The sequence below is a fragment of the Euprymna scolopes genome, chromosome 6 (genome assembly GCF_053919585.1).
Source record: "Euprymna scolopes isolate OS-2025 chromosome 6, ASM5391958v1, whole genome shotgun sequence".
NCBI lineage: Eukaryota > Metazoa > Mollusca > Cephalopoda > Sepiida > Sepiolidae > Euprymna > Euprymna scolopes.
In genome coordinates this window covers 161,937,508-161,947,938 of record NC_136487.1, presented here as the reverse complement: position 1 = coordinate 161,947,938, position 10,431 = coordinate 161,937,508, and the positions used below count along the sequence as shown (strand labels likewise).

The 10,431-nt window shown below is 38.2% G+C and overlaps 1 pseudogene; it reads left to right on the top strand.

The window, feature by feature from the left end:
- Positions 1-698: 698 nt before the first annotated feature.
- Positions 699-824, top strand: LOC145278441 (U2 spliceosomal RNA; annotated as a pseudogene).
- The last annotated feature ends 9,607 nt before the right edge of the window (positions 825-10,431 follow it).

Sequence of the window (10,431 nt, the reverse complement as noted above, 5' to 3'; positions counted from 1 at the left end):
AATCAATAAGAAACCTGCATTACTTAAAATATATTTATGTGTATTTTATGACTGAGCAATTCCGGGCGGCTTTCGAATATATATATAAGTCACTCTGTTGGTTGGTCTGTCGGTCGGTCTGTCCGTAACACTTTTGTGCTTGGCCTTTTTGGTTAAGATCAAAGGTCTGTTATTAATAGATGCTGTTCTTAGCTTTTTAAGATTTTCTTGACCTTTTGGCCAAGATCAAGGTGTAGTATCTGTTCCGGCAGATACTATGACTTGGCCTTCGGGCCGAGATCAAAGTGTAGTATCTGTTCCGGCAGATGCTGCAAGCTATGACTAGCTATGACTAGCAAAGACCAGATGTGGGGGCAACCCCACATGCCTGACCATTAACCAGCTCCCATTTCCCAGAGCTGGTCCCCTTTTTCCCTTCCCCCTCCCTTCACTCCTCACATTAAAAATCGGCCTTGTGCCTAATTTGCTCGGTGGGGGAGCAAATAAATACCATCTGTTCCGGCAGATACTGCAAGCAAAGACCATATGTGGGGGCAGCCCCACATATAAGACCTTGGTCAATGTAGGGGCAACTCTTCATACCAATTGTCACTATCCAGCTCCCCTACTCCCCGGGTATTTGTCCCCATTTCCCCTTCACTCCTCACATTAAAAATCTACCTTGTGCCTAATTTGCTCGGTGGGGAAGCAAATAAATGCCCTTTTCTTGGCCTTTTGGCTAAGATCAAATTGTAGTATCTGTTCTTACCACATGCTGTACTTATTGTGATATAAAGTGGGGGATCACTTTTCTGTATTAATTTAATGTAAAATGATCACCCACTTTACAGCCAGTCAGTCTCAAAGCCATTCAAGTCGTTCTCCAAATCATTCAAGTTGTTTTTGAAGGATTTCAGTTATTTTTTAAGCATTCAAGTCACTCTTAAGGTCATTCAATTCATCCTTAAGTTCATTAAAGCCATTCTAAGTCATTTACTTTTTATTTATTTAAGCCATTTCAGCTCATTTTTCGGTCATTTTAGTTTATCTTTAAGAATTTCATGTCAATCCTACTTTCACGCATTCATTCATTACACGAGAGCACGCGATTAATGGCCATCGGCCTTGTTATTATATAGTTTTAAAGGGTAAACATCTTCCAAGACTATATATGTATATTACAAAATAAGCTGCGGCAACTATTTCTTTTTTAGAACAGTACATTTTTTTTTTTTACATGGAGGTCACCACTTATCAAGGCCCGAAGGCCACTCAGGGATAAGGTTATTGCGTGTACAGTAATGAATTAGATAGTATTGTAGTAATCATTAGTATTGGGGGTTTTGATAGAGTGTCTTACTTAAGGGGGCGGTTTGTCAGGAGTTTGTTTATGTTAGACTTGAAGACATCCAAGTTGTAGTCAGGTGGGAAACAGGCAAGCGGCAGAGAGTTCCACCGGCGTGCAGTTCTAAGAAAGAAGCTTTGCTCATGGAATCTACGTTTGGATTTAGGCACCGATAAAGAGTAGGGAAAATTATTGACAGTAGTTTCAGCCAGACGTGTGTTTCTCGTGAAAGATTGGCGAGGGGGAACGAGGGATTGGAGCTCAGACGAGCACTTGCCATGGAAATAACGATATGCTTGTAAAACATTTGTCTTCTATGTTAAAAAAACAAAACAAAACAAAAATCGTCCCAGCTTTCTTCCTTTAATGATTTGATTTAATAAAAAATACTGTTCGCTCGAGTGTCAAAAAAAAAAAAAAAAAAAAATGTGCAAATATGAATGAATCCCTGGCGGATGTTTCGGAAATTGACACCCTCTCTAAATTATAACGTTCTACTAATTTGAACATGTACTTTGTGACCATCACCGAGAAAAATATTGCCACGATATTGTTCTCGGTGATGATCACAAAGTTTTAGTAAAACATTATAATTGAAAACTGATCACCGATAAAAGTGATAACATTTTTTTTTCAATATTAGTTGTTTTTTTTAAACTGAAATGTAAGTTTGTAATCGATGTAATTAACGGTAAAAAAAAAAAGAATTTAAATTGTGGAATATACAGGGGGGGGGTACTTTCATAAACCTCCAACGAATCTCTTAATAAAAAAGAGTTGTAGTAACCCCCACATCAAAGTGGCATCGAGCCAAGATTGGGATGAGTAAGCAAAAAAAAAAAAACTTACTTTCGAAATTATAAAAACTATTTCTTTTTTTATTTAAAATACATTTCTACACTCTAAGGCTGAATTACATCCAGATAAATTATCATTTCATTACTTTTATTCAGTTTGTATTTGATTAAATTTATGCCAGTTTTTTTTACTTTCTTCGTCTGTCAAATAATTTACGCCGTTAAAGTACAAATTTCCTCTTTTATTACATTGCCTACGGATATACTTATTTGTTATATGGCTTTTTTATGCTATAGCTGTTTTTTGTTTAGTTCTCTTTTCAGGACTCACTTTCCACATGCTCAGACATTTACTTATTTTTTATAGGTACTTTTTTTACCTTAGCACCAAATACACTATTTTAATTTTGGCGAAGACAAGTAGTTTTCGAGATATAATGACATTATGCACTGTAATTCACTGTTCTATGCACGCACGATAAAAGTGTACTTCTCTCCATATGAGACACTGCCACCAACACCCAAATTTTTTTTGGTTTATAGTCTTTACACATGAGTATACTGACAACATATATCAAGGTTGAACTTGAAGCAAATACTTGGACAGTCCCCCTCATAAAATGGGGTGTCTATACTGAAAGCCGTTCTTACCATGGAGAGGTTGGTCGTGTCTATTCCATACAACGTTCTTAACATGAGGAGGTTATGGGTGTCTATTCCGAAACCCATTCTTAATATTAGGATATTGGAAATTGGCCACCACCAACAACCATAGCTTAATTTTTTTATGAAGAGGGGGCATGCTTCAACCAGACAACGCCGGTTAATAGGTCCTGCTAGTTACTAATATTGATATTATTGATATGTGAACGTGTATATGGTGGTAACAACAACAACAACAACAACAACAACAACAACGACGACGACGACAACAGCAACAATAATAATCATAATAATAACAACAAAGACCAAAGGTTGTGTCAGCAAGAAATCAATGGTAAACAGCTGTTGCGATAACACAATGTTATTTGCAAAGGTTACCAGAAAAAGTGGAGAGTAGTTGAAATCTTGGGAGACTTATTGTTATACAGACTCCAGGGAACACCACCAGTTATTATAAATGAGTAATCTCTGACGTTGACCTGTGAAAGAACTCTTATGGAACTGAGCGACAAATATCCCTCACTGAAACCCCACACATAGAAACCCCACAAGTAAAAGACCTACAAAACTCAAACACTACAAACTTGGAGACCAAGAACAATGAAACAACAGAAGTAACAGGGAATGAAGCAGCTGAGGTCGAAAACATCATACAACTTATGAACGAAGAAAAAAAAACAAAACTTCAATTCCTAAGGAACCAAAAGTGGAAGAAATTAAAAGCAGAAACAAGGTAGGTGAACAAGATCCTCCCATACATCCCGACATATACTATTACAGACTTAAACAATTTAATTTATGCAGGTGCCAAGACAGTAAGTATGAAGCTTAAAGCAGAAAAAAGCCAGGGAAAGAAAATGGAGCAACAAAGCCTGGATGGGAATTGAGGTTGAAAACTCAAATTAACAAACTTAAGAAAGAAATCAAAGCGATAAACAAGATAAAAGCAACTAGAAGATTGAAAAGTAGAAATGTGACTAGCAGGGGGAGGTTTGACAAGAAACATGAAGAATTAAAGTAAAAATAGCAACAAAAGAAAAGAGATTAAGATAATACGGATACAAATCGGTACAGTGCAAGCAAAATAGGATCCTTAAAAAACAAGGAAAGCCAATTCTATCAGAATGTGAATAGAGGAAAAACATGAACAGAGAAACCGTACCCGACATAAACAAAATATTACTGGAGCCAGATATGAAAAGAGTGACATGATCATGATAGAAAATGCCGAATGGCTGGAAGACATGAAAGAAAAGTCACAGCAAATCAAAGACAGAAAAGAAAATGAAACCAGCAAGACAAATAATTGCAAACTGGAGAGCACCAGATCACAACGGAACACATACATACTAGTTAAAAAAATTCACAACACAGCATAAAAGGCTAGTTCAGAACCTGAAAAGATATATCCACGAAGAAGACGTGCCAGAATGGATAACCAAAGGTAGAACAACACTGTTGTAAAAAGACACAAAAAAAAGCCCCCCTCCCAGCAACTACAGGCTTATAACATTGTTGTCTACAATGTGGAAAATATTAACAGCACAACTGAGGGAACAAATTTATAATTCCTTTTATAATCACCGACTCCCCCTCCCCTCGAGGAACAGAAAGGATACCAAAAAGGAAAAAGAGGAACACATGATATATTATACATAGACAAAAGGATCCTGAAGGAGGTAAAAAGTAGAAAAAAGAATATAGTCATGCCATGGATCGACTACAACAACAGGATCCTGCACGCATGGATAACAGAATGAGTATGTATAAAATAGTAGCCAAGATTATCAATTTGGTAGAAGATGCAATGAGAGAATATGGATACTTGAACTGACAGCTGATGGACAACACAGAAGTGAGATTAAAATACCACTACTATTCATCATAGCCATGATGCCCCTGAATGATATACTAAGAAGATGCTAAACCACATAAAAAAAAAAGTGAGGAGGATCAAGAAGGATAGAAAAACCAAGGAGATAAAGTACTAATCAGACCTCTGTGTGCAAACTCCTAGTGAGTAATAATAATAATAGTTCTCAAAACTAAACTCTATAGTGGAAACCTAATAAGCTGTATAAACATATGGGCAGTGTCACCAGTAAGATACTCCGGACCATTTAGACTTGAATCAAAAAAGCGCTGAGGCATCTTGACCAGAAGACCAGGAAACTCATGACCATTCACAATGCACTACACCCAAAGGATCATCATATCTTGTCGCTCCATCTCTTCAACCAGCGGCGTGCGGTTTCATTACCAACACTGAGGTCTTCATCCATGCAGTTGGGCCCCAGTGGGCAAGATGTTAAAATGTGCTCGATGGTCTGAACTTGGGCACCACAGGGGCATTCAGCAGTTGTAGAGTAACCTCACATGAGGAGGGTGTCGCCAGTTTTTGCAACTTTTGCCCTTGCCCTATTCAGAGTGACCCACTCCGAACGGGACAGGTGTGTACCAGGTGGTAAGGTTTCACTGGGCTCTGGCAGTGCTATATTTGTAGACTGAGGGTCTACCACTCTCCACATCTGCAGCCAGTAAGAGGATGTAGGAGTGTCCGGTAGTTCCTCCACTGTGGCAAAGCTTCGCCGGGACACAAGTCGTCTAGCCACCTCCGAGTAGCCATAGAGAGGGTGTCTGGGGTCTTCGAGTTGTTTAGTATGTTCAACTCTTGCAATTATATCCCGGCGGACTTTAGGTGGTGGTATGCCACTTAATCGGTATAGGGCTGGTAGAGGTGTGCTTTTTAAGTTTCCGGTTATGATTCGGCAAGCTTTGTGGATATCTGCGTCAATGCGGTGAGCATGGGCTGAGCGAGACCATACTGCAGTGCCATATTCAGCCGTGGATAACATAGGGCTAATGATGTTGTCCTTAGTGTGTGTGGGTCTGCTCCCCAACTCGAGTTAGCCAGTATGTTGACTAAGTTAATTCGAGGCGCGATCTTCTTTCGGAGCTTGTCTATGTGTGTCTTGAAGGAGAGAGTTCGCTCCAGTGTGATGCCAAGGTAGACTGGATATGGTTCATTTACTAGCTCCTTACCTTCCCATTGGATCTTCAGCTTCCTGTTGGCTATGTGGTTGTTAAGGTGGAAACTACAAACTTTTGTTTTCCCAGGATTGGGATTGAGGAACCATTTCTTATAGTAGGAGGCTAGGGTTTTTAAGGCACTGGAAATTCTTTTTTCAATTGCTTCAAAGCTCTTGTCTTGTGTCGCAAGACACGTGTCATCCGCATAGATGAATCTACGGATGTCTGTAAATTCTGGTAGGTCATTTGTATAGATGTTAAACAAAGTCGGCGCCAAGACAGAACCCTAGGGCAGACCATTCTTCTGTGACCTCCACCGACTTTGCCTACCATCCATTTCGACAAAGAATCTTCGATTCCGGAGAAGAGATTCTATAATGGAAACCATTTTTCTGTTCTTCAAGGTCTGGCCAACTTTCAGCAGAAGTGCTTGGTGGTTGATGGTGTCATAGGCTGCCGTGAGGTTGATAAATACAGCCCCTGTGATTTTTTTTTTCTTTCATACCCATCCTCTATGTACTGAGTCAAGTTCAGAACCTGACCAACACATGAACGCCCCTCCTTGAACCCAGACTGGTCGTCCGTAAGCTGGTCTTCAACTATTGGTGATATCCTGGCCAGAATGAGGCGTTCATACAACTTGTACAGTACACACAACAAGGATATAGGGCGATAGTTAGATGGTAGTTGGGGATCTTTCCCTGGTTTAAGAAGAGCTTTAACTTTTGCCCGTCGCCAGATCTTGGGAATGTTGTATCCAGCAGCACAGGAATTGTAACAGTGATAGGATGATGCTGATCGACTCTATATGAAAAAGGAGAAGAGAACTGATTTGTATAGAGGACTGTGTGAATGACACACAAAAATTAGCAAAATACATAATGCAGAACACAGAAAGGATAATTACCAATTAGCAATAGAGGTAAGGGGTAGGATGAGAAAAGAATAATGGGAGGAGAAATAGTTACACGGGCCATTCATGAGGATGACAAAAGATGAAACAAACAAAAAAACTTGGACATGGCTATGAAAAGGGAACCTAAGCAGAGAAACTGCATCCCTAATAACAGCGGTACAAGATAACGCGATTAGAACGAACAGCATCAAAGCAAAAATCGACAAAACATAAAAAAAAACAGCAAATGCAGACTCTGTGAACAAAGAGACGAAACACTAAACACATAATAAACGAATACAGCAAACTAGCCCAAAATAAAAAAAAAAACAAGAATACTACAATCAAGTGGGAAAGGTAGTACACTCGTAACTAGGCAAACAACTGTATCTTAAACACCCAGACAAATTGTACAAACACAAACCAGCAGCATCACTTAAAAACAAAAATCACATGTGGCATGGACGTACAAACAGATAAGCCCATCCAAGCAAGAAAACCAGATATAATAGTTAACAAGAAGGAAAAGTCTTGCCTGATCTTGGAACCCCCAAAAGAATCGAAGACGTATAATTGTAAGTTAAAGTTTTCAAAAAAGTGTAATGTCGGTATCAACTGGCACCACACCAAATAATTGTGAAGGGTCAAGGAGGATGGAAAAACAGAAAAGAAAAAGCACTGACCAGACCTCTACTGGATGAGTGCGTAGAGGACTGAGAGCTTGGGGAGGCTTATTGTCACCCAAATTTCAGTGAAGACCAATGGTCGTTGCCTGTGAGATATCAATGTTAAACGGCTACTGCGGTAACGCAAATTTATTGGCAAATATTATCAAAAGAGGTAGAAGAATCTAGGGAGACTTGCTGCCATCTAGACTCCAGGGAACTCCTCAGGTTTTTGGCAGGAAAAAATCTTTGATGATGACCTGTGTGAAAACTCCTAGTGAGTACAATAATAATAATAATAATAATAATAATAATAATAATAATAATCGCATGTGTTCGAATAAATTCAGCAGTAAAACATAAGGCTGCGTTTTATTTTTATATTTTCTCTCCTATATAATTAAAAAAAAATTCTAACAAGTTCCAGAGTGTAAAATTTGCATTTTCAAATCTTGTGGCATTCGAAGAAAATTCCAATTTTATGTGGTTGTTTTTCTCGAATTAACAATAATTTTTAAACAGTTAACATACTCAGTGACATGCAATATGCTAGCTCTACAACTGATGTACTAACAGTAATGTTACAATCTATCGACAAGGGCTTCGTTTCTAGAGCAATAGCTCGACATATCCAAGGCTTTTGATTGGATATGGCATAAAGGTTCACTTCACAAGATTTTCAGCTATGAATTAGCTGGAAATGTGCTCATAATTATTTAATCCTTTCTCTCTGATAGGCTTATAAGAGTAGTCGTGGATGGGCAGAAACCAGAAACTCATAGTATCAACGCTGGCGTCCCTCAGGTTCCAATCTTGGCCCAACTCTCTTTCTGATTTTCATCAATGATCTCGCAAATCACATTCTTGGATCATTCGTAGACATTTATGCAGAAGACACCACAATCTATTGCAACACTTCAAAGGCCAACAATGACCAAGATTTTTCTAATTCTCTCTTTTCTTTTCTTGAGCAGGTGTTGCAATGGGGAAAAAGGTGACTGGTTAATTTTAATGCATCTTAAATCAAGCTCCTCTCTTTTCATCATAATCACTCTCACCTCAATCTGGCCACAACTAAAATGAATGGTTCTCGTGAGGAAGCACCATGTTTTAACAAGCTTCTTGGACTCACCTTCACTACTGATCTGAAATGGAACACATACATCAAATCTGTTGCCAAGGTGGCTGGAAAAATTGTTGGATTATTCTACTGCTCCAGTAGGTATTTCACTGCCGATGCAATTCTCTATTTGTATAAGAGTCAAATACACCATAAAGTGGTAGGAGCTGTTCGGTGTGTCATATCTTGTCTTCCCATCATCCACACATCATAGCCTTGAGCCCCTAAGGGGCATAGGCTATCTACAACTTTGTAGACGTTTTTGTAGCGACTGAGTTCTTTTTTATGGGGTGAAGTGCTGGCCCCACGCCCAACCTTCCCAGAAAGTACATACAGCGCCTAGCCTTCCCAAATAGTTACCCGTCTGGTACTGGCCAGGCTCAACCTTGCTTAACTTCGGTGATCTGGTGAGAACCGGTGTATCCACGTGATTGTGCCGTACTTATCTTGCCTCAATAAAGACTAAATTGTTGATTTGAAAACGAAAAGAATTAAGCAGAACTTTTTTAATTGGCAAATCAATTTTCAACTGCTGAATTAAGTGTAAACACAAGTGTGTTTTTTTTTTTCTTAAAAGTCAGTCATCATCATCATCATCATGATGCGTTTACCATAAATATTTTCAAAATTCCATCACAACCTTATAAATCAACTTTAACTAATTCTTCTATAATCGAATTTAATGAATAAAATTCGCATTTAATCAAATAGTTAAAACGTTTTCTTGTAAATAAAATTGTTTATTGAACAGCTTTTAAATTTTCAATTATGTTTAAACTTCATGAATTTATCGAGTTTTGCAAAAAATCCAATATGGCGTTGATCACGTTTTGTAATAAAATTGATTTTCGAAAGCAAATAAAATAGGTAAAATGCTAAAATCTGTAAAAAAAAAAAAAAAAATTATGGTTGAATGTTGAAATTTAAACTGCGTGGTAGTGTTAAAACAAAAATGTGAAAATAGCGTTTATTGCGTTTTGCAACCGAAACGCCATTTGAAATTCCTGACTATTTACAGCACCGAAGCAAATGCATCAACATTGAAACAAGTTCTTGGAGTGAAACAGAATCCACCTGTACATTACTTTCTTGAAATTTCCATCCATGATGATGGCACAAACCTGAAATATGTGAAATCTGGCAATCAAAATCAATACACATTGGACGATGAAATTATTAATCGAATTGCAAACGCCATTTGTAACATCTGGAAAGCTTAGGCATTGAGACGAGCGTGGAATTAGACTTGAGACAGTTTATTATTTATTTATTTTTTTTACATAGAACTCACCAATTATCAAGGCTCAAAGGCCACTCGAGGACAAGGGTTAAAGAGTGTACAGTAGCCAGTTGGCCAATATAGTAATCGTTAGTAATAGAAATTCGGTAAATTTGTTAACTTAAGTGGAACGACCCAGCAAGAACTTGTTTACATTGGACTTGAAGACAACCGTATTATAGTCAGCTGGAAAGCAGGCAAACGGAAGACAGTTCCACAGGCGTACAGTTCTAAGAAAGAAGCTTTGTTCATGGAATCTACGTTTAGGTTTAGGCACAGATAAAGAGTTGGAGGGAATTATTGATAGTGTTTTCAGCTAGACAAGTGTTTCTTGTGAAAGTTTGGCAAGGGGGACCATAGATTGAAGCTCAGTCGAGCACTTGCAATGAAAATAACAATAAAGCAAGGCAAACTCTTTGTGAGAAAGAGGTTATTATACGGATCCGAAACATAGACACCATACCGTTGTCATATTTACAAACTTAATGTCTTCCAAAAGATTTGTCTGTGAACAATATGTGATGTTTCTCTTCATTATAAGATCGCAAACATCGATTCATTTTCCAAATGTAACATTACAGGAATTGAGATCTGTTCCATGCAGTCGTAGACCTGCTGGGCAGGCCATGTATCAATAATGAATCATGATAGAATTCCC